The 19,564-nt window shown below is 38.1% G+C and overlaps 1 protein-coding gene across 4 annotated transcripts in view; it reads left to right on the top strand.

Moving 5' to 3' along the window:
• Nucleotides 1-19,564, top strand: part of MECOM (MDS1 and EVI1 complex locus) — a 759,445-nt gene that overhangs the window by 392 nt on the left and 739,489 nt on the right. The gene's annotated exons all lie outside the window — the stretch shown is intronic.

Here is a 19,564-nt window from a genome sequence, read left to right as displayed (position 1 = left end):
CAGCAACACGTCCAACTTGCTGGGCTTGCTTGCACTTCGGGCTTGTGCAGGGATGAGGCAGGCAGGACTTTGAGAAAGTTGCTGTTGCTCAGGGAGTGGAAGCTGAATGAAGCTGCAAGGACGCGTGTCGCCGCTAGTGGGCGCTGCGTGACAAGCAGCAAACTCCATGCCACCTTTTAAACAGGACTGGCTTAGAACCAGTTTACTTACTATTAACCCTTCACTCTGCATGGGGCAGTCTAGGCTGGGGGAGTTACATGAGGACAGAAGAAAGGGTCTAGACAGCCTTGTAGTGTCTGATGTTAGTTTAGAAATATTATTCACTATTTCGGCTTTATCACAATATTACCCATGGATCATGTTTTATTTCTGATTAATACAATGTATTAAAATGTCTGCATGTGTTTATAAATATTTACCCATAGCAATATATTTACCCGTGTTATTAAACTGTCTTCACCTGAGCTGTAATATCTGCCATGCTTGTGTTTACAAATGATCGCTGACAATGGTATTGATTGCGGCATTTCCTACAACATGGGACAAGTGCCTTTAAATGGACAAAGTGCAAGGGACAAGGTGAGCCCAGCACTACTCCACCCATGGGGCTCCAATCATGGGGTGCTAGTCCAAACCCAAATATCACCTTCATTTAAATTGTGTTTGCAATGGGGGAAAATCACAATGTCTCTGTTCTACCGCCTTTATTCATTTTTCTTTTCAATTAAAAAAAAATAAATCAGGGAAATATTGTATATTATAATTTATATCACATCATATGAGATTATTATAGGCGGCTTTAATGCTGACAATTTATTTCCAATTCTTTTCTGCTTGATGTGATAAAGGAAATACACGGGGATAAAAAAGACGAGTGTGGATATTGGAATTAAAGCCGGTATATAAATCATAAATATATATTTTATATAAATCATGAATATATCAATATCTATTTTATATAAATTATTTCTTTCCGTCTATCTGTCAATCATCTATGTTGGTATGTATCGACCTATCGATGTATCATGTATCTGTCTATTATGAATGTGTTTTTCTGTCAATCACTCTATTAACTTCTCTATCGATGTATCACCCATGTATTCTTGTAGGTATGTATCTATTTACCTATCATTTTATTATCACTCTTGTATGTATGTGTATGTCTGTTTGCCTGTCCCTATATATGTATGCAAGTATGTACCTACCTGTCAATTTATAATGCATGTGTCTATTATGTATGTCTGTATCTATCTATCTATCTATCTATCTATCTATCTATCTATCTATCTATCTATCTATCTATCTATCTATCTATCTATCTATCTATCTATCTTTGTTCATATTTCTAACTATTTATATTTATGTATGTATGCATGTATGTATGTATCTACCTTCAGTTTATTCTATATCTATCTATCTATCTATCTATCTATCTATCTATCTATCTATCTATCTATCTATCTATCTATCTATCTATCTATCTATCTATCTATCTATCTATCTATCTATCTGTCTATCATATAATATGTATCTATCTGTCATTTATTCGAAATCCATCAACTATCTATCAATAAATCATCTATCAATCATCTATCTGTCATTTAATCTATTTGAACTTTATTCAATAATTATTATTCTATCTATCTATCTATCTATCTATCTATCTATCTATCTATCTATCTATCTATCTATCTATCTATCTATCTATCTATCTATCTATCTATCTATCTATCTATCTATCTATCTATCTATCTATCTATCTATCTATCTATCTATCTATCTATCTATCTATCTATCTATCTATCTATCTATCTATCTATCTATCTATGAGATCCCGTTTGACAAGCCCTGTGCAGTAACATAGCTATCTCCTGTCATGATAAAAAAAAAAGACAAGTTTTAGATTTTTAATCTAGCCCAGCGCATAGGTATCTTTTCTCTGGTTCCTAGCTGATTCTATATAATTAGTAGCTTTCAAATAACTATAACCCATTGAGATACCTCTAGAACCTTTGCTACCTCTAGAATCTGGAAGGCACACCAGTGACAGAATGAGCTCCTTTGCTGTGGCATAGTGATGGCATGCTGGAATTTGTCTATCTATCTATCTGTCTATCGATCATTGATTTATTTACTATATCATTATATGTTTATAGACTGATTTATTGTTTAGTAAATGACACGTATATTTCTCTCCAGCCTTGTAGTTACTACTCTATATTCTAAATCTGTCGATAAGTTAACTCAACTCACACCAGTGAGGGAAATGGATTGGGGCTCTCAGATCTTGACTGGTGAAATCTCTCTTCCTTTGGTGATTCGAACTGTCACATCCAAAGGGGTTTGTTGGTGACCCCAGTAATTCAGTCAATCAGCCGCCCCTCTATTCTTCATGTGCACTGCCATGTAGAAGGATACTGAAGCATTCATGCTTTCAGTGCCTCAATAGACAGGGACCCCTCCAGAGGTCTGGGAAATAAACCCTCTAATTGTCACATAGCAATCAGGGACACAATGCACGTTATGTGGAGCTGACAACACTGACACAAGCCTGACACCTGAAGAGCACACACTGGACACTGGCACAAGTCATGGGGACTGCAGAGATGACTTTCCCAGAGAGGATCTGGGGAGCAGGGGGGTTGTATACTGGAATCAGATTGTCTGATTAGGGAAAGGGGACCATGAGAGCAGAGATACATCTCTACAGTCACCATCATAAAACCTAGCATCACTCATACACTCTAGGTGTGACAGTATAGCTGATAAATGTATAGACTGACATGGAAAGTAATATGACATACATCTATACTAGTGTGGGCAAATGTCAAAAAATATATCTGTTGTATTGTATGTGATGATGTATGTATGTCATTTGCATAGGCATGGACAGAAATACCACAGACAAATTTTTTATTAGTGTGTGGATGTTTATCTGGTTATGTACACAGGCTTCTTATGTGATGACATATGCAATCTGGATGGGCATGAAAAAGTAAAACCATACACACCTTTATAATAGAATATGTGGATCTGATTATATATACAGGTGCCATTATGGGATGATATATGTCTAGATGGGCATAACAAATATAAAACTACCTACACATCTATATTAGTATTTGTGAATGTGATTCCTATTACTGTATATGCTGGTGTCCTTAAGAGATATGTAATCTAGATGGACATAGGAAAGGGGAACTATATACATAAGTATCTGTGGATATGGATCCTATTTTATATTAAGGTGTCTTTATGGGATTATTCTGTATTAGTATTTTTGGATGGGATGTGATCTGGATGGGCATGGAAAAGTAAAACTATATATATATATATATATATATATATATATATATATATATATATATATATATATATATATATATATATATATATATAATCCGGATGGCCATTGCAAAGTAAAACAATATACACATCTGAAAAAGTATGTATCTTCTTTGGATATGGATCCTATTTTATGGTGTCCTTATGGGACTATATGCATTCTTTATCGGCATGAAAAGTATTCGTACACGCAGCTCACTCAACAGCACAGTTTTAGCGAGTATAGTGTGTTTGCAGACCATATATATATATATATATATATATATATATGCTATTCCTTTGCAAATCAGTCGCAGCGAGAGATGCTCTCAGTGTGGAGAGCGCTGGCTGACCATTATAGCACCTGCAGCAGTAGTAGCGCTGTGCAGAGTCCAGGCACCACACACTAGCCGCTAGCCACCCAGCAGCCTCATAAAGGCTCAGGATAGGATTAGTTTAGCACAGCCCAGATGAATGGCCTGCACTTGTTACTTTTACACTTTAGCACTCCTATCTTTTACAGGCATTTAGGTGCTTTGTAGGTAGAAGCAGACCTGTCCCCAACATATGACATAATAAAGTCACACTTTCCCAGGTTTCCGATGTCTATGCTGGCTGCCTGTGTCCAGACTTTAAAAGCCCTGGCAAGTTTATGTGCCTGTTTAATAGTCCATTCGGATTTGTGTTGGAGGCAGTGAAATCCTGCCAGCTCCTTACTGTTTATTTGCGATCACTTTGCCATTACCTCTTAGTGCCTCTTTATTGCATTTGGCACAACATGCTAATATTCGGCTAAAAAATATCCCAGGAACACATTATTTCCCATTGGTAGGAAAGATCTCTCCAAGGGGAATAGGGCTGAAATATCCTAATCATGCCCTGGGGGCTCATTTATCTCAGTGCCAAATGCAGCTATACTGTTTATCTGTACATACAATGTATATATATAGACAATGTGTGTATATATATATATTTGTATGTATATATATATATATATATATATATATATATATATATATATATATATATATATATATAGACACACACACGTATAAATATACTGTTAGTCATTTTAAAAGTATACATATTAACAATATAACTTTGTACACAGCTCAGCATTTTGGAGGAAATGTTACTGTATCTACATTTCATTTCCTGATATATGGCTAACTGTTGCTTATACCTTTCTACCAGAATAAAACTTCTATCTATCTATCTATCTATCTATCTATCTATCTATCTATCTATCTATCTATCTATCTATCTATCTATCTATCTATCTATCTATCTATCTATCTATCTATCTATCTATCTATCTATCTATCTATCTATCTATCTATCATCTATCTATCTATCTATCTACCATTTCTCTCTTTCTGCATGGGCCGGATTTACTAAAAAGTAAAAAAAAAAAAAATATTCCTGATATGTTGCTTACTGTTTGCTTATAAATTTCTACCAGAAAAAAAATCTTTCTTTCTTTCTTTCTTTCTTTCTTTCTTTCTTTCTTTCTTTCTTTCTTTCTTTCTTTCTTTCTTTCTTTCTTTCTTTCTTTCTTTCTTTCTTTCCTTCTATTATTTCTCTCTTTCTGTATGGGCCTGATTTACTAAAATGTACGTTAATAAATTAAAGTGTTCCTGTGTGTGTTGAAAACATACAATCATGTAGGTAAATAAAAATAAAAGAGATTCTCCTTAATTTGTTTAGATCTTTTCTTTTTTTCTTTCTTTCTTTCTTTCTTTCTTTCTTTCTTTCTTTCTTTCTTTCTTTCTTTCTTTCTTTCTTTTCTCTTTCTCTACAATACCCTTTTTTATTTTATATCCATGCTGCATGCTAAAAAAAACAAAGCTCATTAATTGCAGTGTAACTGTCTGGACCTTAGCATGCATGTTTATTGTCAGACTTATGGAGAATGGTCGGTAGTTTACCAAATGCTGGTTTGAAAACAAGGCCTCACAGAAAATGAGACTGCACCTATTGGCCTGTAGGAAATTGTTCCACAGTAACGCAACCATTCTTCCTACTCAATACATTATCCAAGTCATAGATGTCAGCAGTCTTGTAAACAGCATCCATTACAGTCGGCTGATTTCTACAGACCTCTGTGTTGTGTGAGCACCAGGGTACAAGAAATGGTCAATGTACCATATACAGATCATTGTCCATTTCAAATGTCTAGTAGAGTTTCATCATGTTTTTTTTTTTTTTCAAAAACTAAACTAGTTGGTGCAATATCTATCTATCTATCTATCTATCTATCTATCTATCTATCTATCTATCTATCTATCTATCTATCTATCTATCTATCTATCTATCTATCTATCTATCTATCTATCTATCTATCTATCTATCTATCTATCTATCTATCATCTATCTATCTATCTATTATGTCTGTAAATATCTATCTATCTATCTATCTATCTATCTATCTATCTATCTATCTATCTATCTATCTATCTATCTATCTATTATGTCTGTAAATATCTATCTATCTATCTATCTATCTATCTATCTATCTATCTATCTATCTATCTATCTATCTATCTATCTATCTATCTATCTATCTATCTATCTATCTATCTATCTATCTATCTATCTATCTATCTATCTATCTATCTATCTATCTATCTATCTATCTATCGTATTATACCAGTTATATGCAGAACAGACTTATAATAACTCAAATTTTTCAGAACTCTTGAAAAATGGTCTGTAATACCTACAGCAAGCAGTCAGATTCCATCAATCATTTTCTAGTGCAGTTTATGAAACAAGGGGAAAAGCTGTCTTTCTGTAGGTGACACAGACAGTTGGTTTAGGCAGTTTGGTAAATAAGGCCCATTGCTATCAGTTTCTGACATACGGGGTGAACTGCATACCCACCACGTTCTAACCTATTTTTAGCATGGTCTCCTTATAAAACCAGGAATTATTCCTTGCGGGCAGTACCTATTTCTTTTAGTAATATTTGTCATGGATTTCATCCAGTGCCCCACTAATCCTTTCTAGTTACTTTTGCACTTAAACCCATTTGTTTTGGGGGATTTCCATCACATTTGGAAGTATTTCTTGAGCATGGCCTTCCGCAGAAACTCTTTATTTTGGGTACTAATCTCTACTGATTTAAAGGGCTGGCTTCTTCAAACAAAATTTAGCCAACACCAGATGGGCTTTTTTTTCCCCCCACAAGTAGGCCTGGCATAGAACAGGTTAGTAATTGGATCATTGCTCTCGTTAGGTGGTGGAGAATAAAACGACAGCTTTATATGAAGGGTTCATTTTAATATAAAACAAAGGCGTTCTGCTTTTGTAACGTGCAATAAAATGTTTCAACAGAAGGAAGGCTCTGTTTACAAAATCCATTTTCCAGAGTCAGACATGCTACTTTGGGCCTTGCATTTACAGCTAAACACACTTAGAACCCTTTGTAGTTCTCAAATAAAGGATCCCATTACTTGATTATGGCTCAGATACCGCTTTGCCTATAATTAATGACTTTTACCTATTTAGTAAAGAAGGAGGAGAAAGTCGAAATTCCTAGTTCATTGGGTGTCTCCAGAGAGGGAGAGAGAAAGTTGCATTTGGCATGCGTCCAGTTCTGCACAATGTCAACATTGAATATTTGAATTCCCAGACTCTATTTAACAACTTTTTAAATAAATAAACTCATTGTGTGTCTGTGTTTGAAAATTATTTTACCTCTTTAAAAAACTACAGCATCTCATTACAGGTCTCGAAGGCTGTCTTGCTTTATAAATAAATACAAACAGAGTAGGGCAAGCAGCTGATCTCTGCACAGTATAAGACTAATGTAACACATGGCTCTTCTGGACGGCTCTCTGTGACATGATATCTAATCATAACTAAAAACAAAGCTCGCTTCAGAAAGTCAGTTAAGAATTAATCATTTCTTGGAGGCCCATGTGTTCACTCTTACTTGTGTGGTGTCCTGCATAGGCTCAATCATCTAGAGCTGACCTGGCATAGAAACTTAGGAGACGTTCCACTTGTTTTGCCTTAAAAGGCCATTACTCAAGATGTTCAGCAAGTAATGTGAATGAACAGATGCTCAGTAATATTACATGATAAAGTATCGCCTTGTTAGCAGATCAAGCGACTTCAGCACGCTTGAGAACATCACTATGCACCGTTTGTACCCCAGATATTGACAAGAGCTGCAATAAACTACTGATACAGTTGAACAAAACATGAATTATGACGTTCTCATACACTGGTGTCCGTTTATGAAACCGAGATGAGCAGCGATCCTGATGTCCGCAGCTCATCTCGGATAATTTATGGTTTATGAAACAGAGATGATTGGGAAAGAACAGGTTCTCCGCTGATCATCTCCACACACGGAGAACCGCTGTACACTCCTAAGTCAAAATGTCCAAATTGGGCCCAAAGTGTCAATATTTTGTTTGGCCACCATTATTTTCCAGCACTGCCTTGACCCTCTTGGGCATGGAGCTCACCAGAGCTTCACAGGTTGCCACTGGAGTCATCTTCCACTCCTCCATGACCACATCACGGAGCTGATGTTTTCATGGAGACCTTGCGCTCCTCCACCTTCCATTTGAGGATGCCCCACAAATGCTCAATAGGGTTTAGGTCTGGAGACATGCTTGGCCAGTCCATCAACTTTACCCTCAGCTACTTTATCAAGGCATTGGTCGTCTTGGAAGTGTATTTGGGGTCGTTATCGTGTTGGAATACTGCCCTGCAGCCCCGTCTCCAAAGGGAGGGGATCATGCTCTGCTTCAGTATGTCACAGTACATGTTGGCTTTCATGATTCCCTCAATGAACTGTATCTCCCCAGTGCCGGCAGCACTCATGCAGCCCCAGACCATGACACTCCCACCACCATGCTTGACTGCAGGCAAGACACACTTGTCTTTGTACTCCTCACCTGGTTGCTGTGACACACGCTTGACACCATCTGAACCCAAAAAGTTTATCTTGGTCTCATCAGACCACAGGACATGGTTCCAGTAATCCATGTCCTTAGTCTGCTTGTCTTCAGCAAACTATTTGCAGGCTTTCTTGTTCATCATCTTTAGAAGAGGCTTCCTTCTGGGGTGACAGTTATGCAGACCAATTTGGTGCAATGTGTGGCGTATAGTCTGAGCACTGACAGGCTGACCCCCCATCCCTTCAACCTCTGCAGCAATGCTGGCAGCACTCATACGTCTATTTCCCAAAGACGACCTCTGAATATGACCCTAAGTAAGTGCACTCAACTACTTTAGTTAACCATGGCGAGGCATGTTCTCAGTTGAACCTGTCCTGTTAAACCACTGTATAGTCTTGTCCACCATGCTGCAGCTCAGTTTTAGGGTCTTGGTAATCTTCTCATAGCCTAGGCCATATTTTTTCTTTTTTTTAGATCCTTAGAGTTCTTTTTTTCAGATCCTCAGAGAGTTCTTGAGGTGCCATGTTGAAATTCCAGTGACCAGTATGAGAGAGTGAGAGCAATAACACCAAACTTAATACACCTGCTCCCCATTCACACCTGAGATCTTGTAACACTAACAAGTCACATGACACCGGGGAGGGATAATGACTAATTGGGCCCAATTTGGACATTGTCACTTGGGGGTGTACTCACTTTTGTTGCCAGCGGTTTAGACATTAATGGCTGTGTGTTGAGTTATTTTGAGGGGACAGAAAATGTACACTGTTACACAAGCTGTACACTCACTACTTCACATTGTAGCAAAGTATCATTTCTTCAGTGTTGTCACATGAAAAGGTATAATAAAATATTAACAAAAAATTGAGGGGTGTACTCACTTTTGTGAGCTACTGTATATATATATATATATATATATATATATATATATATATACAAACATGCATACCTCTAAACACATATAAATGCACATATACAATACTTACCTTCTTCATGTTACCATTGCACTCAATTCCTTTGCTGTGCTAACCAGGTCAGAATGTGTTGGAGCTTACACAGTGCTGATGACATCTTCTTCCTCATGTCTAAAACACATGGTACAGTGAGCGCTAGGAAGTTTTTTGTTTTTTATGTGACAAAACTCACATAAACATAAATACAAAGTAGTGCAGCGCTCAATAAACTATAAAAAAAAGAAAAAAATATATATATAACATGTGTGTATATATATATATATATATATATAAAATGTGTGTGTATATGTAGAGGGACTAAATATTTTATTAACATTAGGTGGGGGGGGGGGGGGGGCGGGTCTCCTCTGAGAATGCCCGTGTACTCAGCAGTGATCATTTATCACTGCCAAATAAACTGGCACCAGTGATTTTTTCGTACTATAATCTCGCTCTCGTCTCACGAGATTACAGACAGCCCATTCACTTGTACACACATCTCGGGCAGTTTCAGAGGAAAAATTTTCCCTCTGTTCTACCTCTGAGAAGTTCTCCGCTTCATAAACAGGGTGCCAGAGGAGATAGTTTTCCTCGGAGAACAGTGGAGAAGTGAACTAAAGTAAGTAGTGAGTAAAAAATTCTTAATTTCATAAACGTACTCCACTATATTGTCAAAAGTAATGAGCGCCTGCCTTTACACGCACATCAACTTTACTGGCATCCCAGTCTAATTCTGTAGGGATCAGTATTGAGTTGGCTCACCCTTTGCAGCTTTAACAGCTTCAACTCTTCTGGGAAGGCTGTCCACAAGTTTTAGGAGTGTGTCTATGGGAATGTTTGACCATTCTCCCAGAAGCATATTTGTGAGGTCAGCCACCGATGTTGGACGAGAAGACCTTGCTCGCAGTCTCTGCTCTTATTCATCCCAAAAGTATTCTATCAGATTGAGGTCAGGACTCTGTGCAGGCGAGCGAAGTTTGTCCACCCCAAACTCGCCCATCCATGTCTTTATGGACCTTGCTTTGTGCACTGGTCCAAATCATTTGGTGGAGGGGTGATTATGGTGTGGGGTTGTTTTTCAGGGGTTGAGCTTGACCCCTTTGTTCCAGTGAAGGGCGTCACCATACCAAGACATTTTGGACAATGTCATGCTCCCAACTTTGTGGGAACAGTTTGGGGATGGCCCCTTCCTCTTCCAACATGACTGTGCATCAGAGCACAAAGCAAGGTCCATAAAGACATGGATGAGTGAGTTTGAGGTGGAGGAACTTGACTGTCCTGCACAGAGTCCTGACCTCAACCCGCTAGAACACCTTTGGGATGAATTGGAGCGGAGACTGCGAGCCAGGCCTTCTCATCCAACATCAGTCCCTGACCTCACAAATGCGCTTCTTTAAGAATGTTCAATCATTCCCACAAGCACATACTCCTAAACCTTGTAGACAGCCTTCCTAGGAGAGTTGAAGCTGATATAGCTGCAAAGGGTAGGCCAACTCAATATTGAACCCTATGGACTAAGACTGGGATGTCAGTATAGTTCATGTGCATGTAAAGGCAGGCGTCCCAATACTTTTGCAACATAGTTTATCTCTAAAATTGAAAGGTGAACTCCAGGCAAAAAGCTGAATACAAAGAGGCAATACATATTTGAGAAGTGTTTTACCTGCCAAACGATTTATATTTCTGGCAATCCAGTCCTGAGATTTTCATAGCATTGCCACACAGCACAATCTTGCCTGGCAGGGCAGGAGATCTGATTTTTCTCTCCTGCAGTTAAGTATAACTTATTACAGGGCTTGTCTCCCCCCCCAGTCTGTGACTGGACAGTGAAATGAGAAGTAGCAGACTGATAAGCTCATCTCTGTGTGGAGGATCTCCTCCTATCAGCATGTTCCATTTTAGCACATGAGCACTGCAGCAAAACTGATTGGCTTTTAGTGCTGCAGCCACCTCCCCTGGTCTAAGCTCTGCTGTACAAGGACTGAAAGTGACTAAAACCAAATCAAATTCATGTACTTGTACTGCTTACGTTTAAAAGAACATATTTTGAATTATGTATTAGTGGTGTTTTACACCATACAGGCATACCCCGTTTTACGTACACTCACTTTACGTATACTCGCAAGAACGGACACAGGTTGGTCAGCTTGGCATGGCACTACTCCTGGTTTTTAACTTTGGCATCTATAGGACATGTTGGTCAGCTTGACATGGCACTGTTGCCGGTTTCTAACCTTGGCATCTATGGGAAATCTTGGTCCGCTTGGCATGGCACTGCTCCCTATCTAACATCTGCGTCTATGGAAAATCTTGGTCAGCTTGACATGGCACTGCTCCGGAACCATAAGTGACAGAGACAGCAAACTTGGGGAGCACCGAGAGGGGACCCAGCACTACAACACATCCTATTTTGTGGCTGGTCATCTTGCCTTGGTAATCTATCATGTCATTGTCCTGGATCCCCTTAACATGCTCCCCAAGCTTGGTGTCCTTGTCCCTTATGGTTTGGGAGCAGTGCCATGTCAAGCTGACCAAGATTTCCTATAGAGCTAGTGTATTTACATGCATTGAGAAGTGAAAAAAGGTATTGCTTCCCTTTAAGTAAATTTTCATTTTACATACAAGCTCTGGTCCCATTGTGTACTTAAAAGTGGGTATATGCCTGTACTACACATAAACCTCACAGCAATGCATCAAAATGCATGTGAATTTAACGTGCATTTTTGTGCACAGTGCATTGCATTATATTTCAACATATACTGCAGTGCTAGACAAAACGTATCACAAATACAGTATATTACATTTTTATCACAAAAATATTATATATTCTATACCACCACTGCAGTAACTTTTTGACACCGAAATTGCACCAAAAGTATTGGGAATTTTCTCCACCAAATAGACAAAATGCACACTCACCACATGGATGGGCTGCCAGGTGATAAGCAGCAAAAGAGGAGATTCACAATACTTTTCATGCAAATTCCGTTTAAAAATAAATACTGATATAATTTGGACACTACTGCTATGTATAGTTCCTTTTGGGGCGTATTATTATAGCACTATATTTGGCGTATGTCATATATTTGTGATACATTTTTTTTGTCTAGCACTGCAATTTATGTTGAAATGTATGCTGGTAAAGGTGTATTGATCCTTATTGCAATCAGCTGGAGAATATATTATTTTTTTAGCACTGACTTTTTTTTTTTTTGTTTTACACATTGCATTTTATTGCAGTTTTCTGCATGCTGGCAGTTGTGAAGTGACAGGCTCCTGGAAGGGTCAAAATATTTTCAACAACTTAGATTTGCTTTCTTTACTTTCAGTTTACACGCAATCATGTGAATTGTATTGCAATAAAATGCAGGCAGGTTGCATTTTAATACAATACAGATGTACGCAGCATTGTAGTATGAATAAGGCACTTAGGAAACCATTGTTTTCTATGTGCTCTTGCAGTGACCTGTGCTGATCCAGTGTGGAAAAATGCATGGTGTGAATGAGCCCGTCATCATTACAGAGCTACCTACATTCATTAATGACTTTTATATTTGGATATGAGTTCAGCTTTAAACAGAGCAATAAGAATTGTTGCTTTCTGTATGTGTGTTGTGGTCACTCTGCTCCCTTAGTACGTGTTGCACAGTAGGCATGAACCAAGAAAAAAAAGCTAATCTCCCATGATGCTGTGGGAACTATTCTTGCTTTGCTTCTGAACATGTTCTTAACTATGAATTAGAACTCTTTGCTTGCAGTGAAGAACAGCTATTGGAGCAAACCATGAAGGGCTGGGGTGATGGCTCCATAGAGGAGGCACCTGCTGTGGGCATGTCAGGGGTGGGCACAACCAGGGCCGAATCTGCCTTGAGGAAAAGCCAAGACACTGAACCACCACCTGAGCTGCAAGGGCTTATTCAGACCAAAATGAATTGCTATAAAATGTATTTTAGATGCTTAGAATTAAAAAAAAACGAAAAAACAAAACAAAAAAAAACCATTAGTTTTGCAGACAGTCCAATTGTATTCAATGTGCTACTGGCTTTGTCTGAGTAGTAAGTTAATTATGGCACTTTTCCACTGCAAGTACCGGCTAGTACCAGCTCGGCTCTACTCGGCCCTGCTTGGCCCGGTTTGCTTTTCCACTGCGGTACCGCATGGTATAGTGTCGGAACGGTTCGGTACGGTATGGTATAGGTTTGCTTTTCCACTAAAGTAGTACTAAAGTTAAGTGGGTGGGATAACAACGGGGTGGGTGTGATTCTCTGACCAATCAGTGGCTAGTAGTGACTGCATGCAAAGGATTGTGGGATACGGTACCAGTTTGGTACCTGTTGGAACCACAATCGAGTAGGTACTGTTTTTTCAGAGCCGTACCGTACCGTACCGTTCGGTTCCATGCAGTGGAAAAGCAAACCTATACCGTACCGAACCGTTCCGACCCTATACCATGCGGTACCGCAGTGGAAAAGCACAAAAGCGTGCCGAGCCGGTACGGTTCTATGCAGTGGAAAAGCGCCTTTAGTGATCTCCTTCAAAAAGCCTAGTTGCCTGACTATCATGCTGACTTTCTAACTTCTATTGTCCCTGGACCATGGATCAGAAAACACATTCAGATATGAGAAGTCAGAAGAAAGTCAACAGGACAGGCAGTCAACTAGCTTCAGAAGGAGAGGTCAGCATTGGAAGCCTACTTGTTTCTTTCCTTAAACAGTGGGTTGAGTCTTTTTTATACAAATTAAACCCATGGGAATTGACTAAAGTTAGAACCTTTAGAATTATTTTCTGCATTTTTGCAATGTGCAATACCACTGACTTTATCACTGATATGGTTAGCCAATGGACTGTAGTGGTAAAGGGCCAAAGTAACTTGTATATTTGATATATGCTGCCAGGTATAGTCTGTGGGTCAGTATATTTTATTTAGAGGCAACAAATAATAATGTTGTGGTAAAGGGCCAAAGTAACTTGTATATTTGATATATGCTGCCAGGTATAGTCTGTGGGTCAGTATATTTTATTTAGAGGCAACAAATAATAATGTTGTGGTAAAGGGCCAAAGTAACTTGTATATTTGATATATGCAGCCAGGTTTAGTCTGTGGGTCAGTATATATTTTTTTTTTTTTTTGAGGCAACAAATTATATTGCTGCTATACAGAGTCATTTATACTGGCCTGATAATCATGTTCATGTCTATCAATTATTGCCAATATCTATTTCTATATTGTATGTGCCTCTTATTCTGGCTGGTTTCGCAAAATAGTCTTTTGGGAGGCATAAAACTTTCTTCTTCAAAAAATATGTTTAGAATTGAGCTTATAAATTTAATTTATACGTTGATTTGTAAGTAAATATTATTCTGTAATTTGGACTTTGCCCTCATTGCTCTGCATATGCTGAAGCTGCATTGAATGTATACTATTGCATGCATCACCATTTATTAGACAAATATAAGTTCTCTCTATCCTTCATTTGCTGTAGCAGCAGACAATTAAAAAAAATATTTGTGACTAAGGATGGGCATACCATTTGTGCAGCAGCACAAGGGCCACTTTTATACTAGCCTTGGATTACATGGGTGTTGGGCCCCCCTCCTGGATTCTCATAGACCTAAACATTGCTCATTTCCATGACAGGTGAGTGGCATTCATCATGATACTGCAATAGTTCTCCTGGTTTGTAATATCCAATAGTGTTGGTCAGTGTGCATCTTCTTCACTTTCTGTTTGACCAGCATTGAGACATCCAGAATGCTCTCCTATTTCCTCTTGGGATTACTTGGACTGGATTTTATGGGAGGGTTCTCTGTCTGACCCTAGCCCAGTTGCATATTATAAACCATCAAAGTTCAGTGTCTCACACAGTGTCCTATCTATCTATCTATCTATCTATCTATCTATCTATCTATCTATCTATCTATCTATCTATCTATCTATCTATCTATCTATCTATCTATCTATCTATCTATCTATCTATCTATCTATCTATCTATCTATCTATCTATCTATCTATCTATCTATCTATCTATCTATCTATCTATCTATCTATCTATCTATCTTTCTATCTATCTATCTATCTATCTATCTATCTATCTATCTATCTATCTATCTATCTATCTATCTATCTATCTATCTATCTATCTATCCATCCATCCATCCATCCATCCATCCATCCATCCATCCATCCATCCATCCATCCATCCATCCATCCATCCATCCATCCATCCATCCATCCATCCATCCATCCATCCATCCATCCATCCATCCATCCATCTATCTATCTATCTATCTATCTATCTATCTATCTATCTATCTATCTATCTATCTATCTATCTATCTATCTATCTATCTATCTATCTATCTATCTATCTATCTATCTATCTATCTATCTATCGTTCTTGCACAGGAGCCCTTTGGTTCCTGTGAAAGACAAAGTTAACCCAAGGTTGACTTTGTCTGCCATTGTGTAAAACTGTAAAGACAGAAAGGGGTACACTAAATATCATGCTAATGATTTGTATGAATCCATAATGCTGCACTAGTACCCATAGTCACTAATCACCTGTTTGTCTTTTATCCACTTAAGCCCCGGAAGATTTTACCCCTTTCCTGACCAGGCCCTATTTTGCGATTCGGCACTGCGTGATTTTAACGGACAATTGCTCAGTCGTGCAACACTGTACCCAAATGAAATTGACGCCCTTTTTTTCCCATAAACAGAGCTTTCTTTTGGTGGTATTTGATCACCTGTGCGATTTTTACTTTTTGCGCTATAAACAAAAAAGTGCAACAATTTTGAAAAAATAACAATATTTTTCAAATTTTTTTTATATGAAATTCCCCCAAAAAAAAAAAAATGTAAAAATCAAAATTTTTAAACATTTTAGGCCAATTTGTTTTCTGCTACATATGTTTGGTAAAAAAAAATCGCAATAAGCGTATTTTGATTGGTTTGTGCAAAAGTTATTGCGTTTACTAACTAAGGGAAAGATTTATGTAATTTTTGGTGTTTTTTTTTTTAACGAGTAATGTCGGCGATCTGCGATTTTTTTTGCGGGACTGCGACATTGCGGCAGACAGATCAAACCCTTGACTGACATTTTTGACACTTTTGGGGGTACCAGTGACATTACTACAGTAATCAGTGCTATACATATGCACTGTTACTGTAAAAATTACACTGACAGGGAAGGGGTTAACTATATTGGTGATGCAGGGGTTAAGTGTGTCCCTAGGGGGCGTGCTTCTAACTGTAAAGGGGGGTGGCTAGTGATGTAACCACAGAGACATACGATCCTACATATCAGGATCGTATGATCTCTGCAGTTAGATCAGGGAGAATGACAGGCGGCTTTGTTTACATCAGCCGCCTGCCTTTCTCCCTCTCCACGGGAAGATCGCGATTGACCGGTGGACATCGGGTCCACTGGTCACACGCGCGGACTTGTTATGGAACGAGCAGGGGCGGGAGCGCGCCTCCGGCGGCGCGCGCTCGCCCCCGGCGGCGCGCGCTCGCCCCCTAGAGGCTCTCAGGCTAGCGACGTAGTACTACGTCACATTGCCTGTACAGGGCTGACCGCCGCAGTAAATAGTCGTGTGGCGGTCTGCAAGATGTTATTATCCGGTCTTGCAGGCAAAACCCTGTTTTTTATATTCCTCTGCACATAGTTGGGTGTTCAAAGTGAACACAGTTGCTTTTACTCCATTAGCTTATATTGTTACTTTAGTGAATCACCCCAAATGAACAGTACTAGAGCAGAGCACTGGGGTTGATTTACTAAAACGGAAAAGTGCCAAATTTTGTACAGCTGTGCATGGTAGCCAATCTAGCTTCTAACTTCAGCTTGTTCAATTAAGCTTTGACAAAAAAAACTGCAAGCTGATTGGCTTCAATGCAGAGCTGCATCTGATTTTGCACTCTCCAGTTTTGGTAAATCTATGCATATTGTAATATATTATTGATTGGTATTCACGCACAATTTAATTTTATTGTATCTCATGGTTTTAATGCAAGTGATCATTTTTTTTTTTTTTATATTGCATTATTTTCATTTTAAAGTGAGTTGTTTTCTACTGTTACTGTCTCATAGAAGCCGTAATTCTAAAACTCTATCTGATCTCACTGCACATAAGGTACCATAAGAGTTTTACTATTCTATTGGAATTCACCGTAGAACTGAAAATAATTGTGAAAAGAAGTAATCCTATGCAAATAATTTGCAAAACATTTTGTTGCACTTTTTTTCTTATCATTGATAACTAGTTTGTTTTCATTTGTATAAAGCATGTAAATCAGCTATGTTTGGACCTGGACAATTTGTTAGCTGTTAGCTCATACTTGGCTTCGTCTAAATTTTACAATAAACATTAGTGTGAATTGAGATAACAGTCATTAGCAGGTTTTACCGATCTAGGAATATATAAAAAAAAAAAAATGAATTTATATCTGCAATTACATTTTTTTTCATCCTATTGATAATGCAATAATGGGATGCCATGGTGTTTGTGGACTGGGAGTCTGAACATATCACCACACTGCATTGTGAGGTTAGTGATGGTGACCCAACACTAACCTTAGTGGTGCAATGAAGATTACAGTTTTGGCACATCCAACCTCAAAGCCCCAGTGTGGTTCTGTTCATTAAATTCTAAGTATTTGCTCTACCATCTACTGGTATGTTAGGTTACACTTGCAATGGCTTTCAATATAGTAATAACATGTCTACAACTACATACATAATATTTATGTAATTTTTGAATTGAAAGAAGTAATTTGGAAGACCCCCTCCATTGCGGGGGTTACGTTCCGGAACCCAGCCGCGAAAAGTGAAAATCCGCAAAATAGAAAAACCCTATTAAAATGCATTGTAGGCATGTTTTTTTTTACCGTCACTGTACGTGTAAAAGCATTTTAAGGTCTTTAAACACACTTTTAAAACAATAGAAACTCATTTAAACACATAAAAGATACTGAGAGACATAGCAAGAGCTATGGAAAACACAAAAATATTTCATTTTTAATGATTTATATAGTAAAATAACATTGAAAAAAAAAAACGCAATATACCGGGACCGCAAAAACTGAACCGCGATGGAGCGGGGGTTTACTGTATTCAGTGTCTTTATTTTTTCAAATATTTCCTGGAGCAATTCCCTTTGTTCAGAATAAAGTCCAAAACATTGGTTATTCTCCAACTTGACTCTCAAGAAAGACCATTTGTAGGTAAGTGTGCATCACCTAATATTAGTGAGATCTTGCAGCCAGAGGTCCAAAAGAAATAAGAAAGTGAACTATGTTGAAGGACATTAACCAAAACTGTAGGGCAAGGATGAAGAGCAAGGTACAGGCAATACAAAAATGTAACATCCCAGCTGATTAGTAGATTTTTGCAACATTTATTAAGACTGTAATTCCTTATTGTTTAATGTTTCAAACAATAGAACCTATATCAGCATTGCTAAAATATCTATTGATTAGCTGTAACTATTCATTCATGCCCTCATGCAATCATATTTGTGCAGATGATGTTGCTAAAATAATAAAACTGCATAGCAATCACTGATGTAATTCTTTCTGACATAACTGAGCTCTTTTAGTTGTAGACAGTATTAATATGCTTTTAGTTGTTGTTTCTAGGGGTGGAGGTAGAGTTTTAGACTGTCCGGTCTTATGGCTGATATCTGTAACATTTCTTCCTGGAGACCCCCCATGCTGGTAACAAGTGATTGGAACAGACGTTTAAGGGCCTTCAGGAGGGTGATGACTAAAAGACAGTGGTAATACCTGGGGACCATGCATGTGTTTTGTGTGGCTTTCCATACTGATGTGTTTATCCTGTCATGACAAAGCTCAGAAGGCTAATTATGTCTGCTGGGTATGTTTCATAGATTATGCCATCAAGGATACATACAAAATAGTCATCTCAGGGTCCCAGTTGACAACAAGACAAGTGTAGTTACTGCTGAGGGATACCAGAACAAAGTGTTGGTGTCAGTTGCACAATGCAGTCTGCTTGTAATTATTTCGACTTAATTAGATGTTCTGCTGTCTTTTGTGTCGTTTTTGTACATGCCAGAAGTAATCTATTTCTTTGTATTTATGATTGTCTAAGTGTTTTTGCCTATATTCAGTCTATCCAAAATTTCTTTAAGGAACTGTTTATGACATATCTGAACAAATTGATTAGGGGCATTGAAGACTTTAGGTATGAAGAAAAGTTACTTGAACTGAATAGATTTATCCTGGAGAAGAGGCATATATTATCATCTTGTATAAATATTTAAATGTCTCATTCGAGTGGGGGGGAGACGAGGTTGTCATTTTACCCATTCAGGGAGAAGTGATAAGGTTTTTTAAACCCCTGCCCTCA

Source organism: Pelophylax lessonae, assembly GCF_965119305.1.
Source record: "Pelophylax lessonae genome assembly, chromosome: 3".
In the NCBI taxonomy this organism is placed as follows: Eukaryota; Metazoa; Chordata; class Amphibia; order Anura; family Ranidae; genus Pelophylax; species Pelophylax lessonae.
The sequence above is the reverse complement of the archived record's forward strand: the minus strand, read 5'-3'. Positions and strand labels throughout refer to the sequence as shown.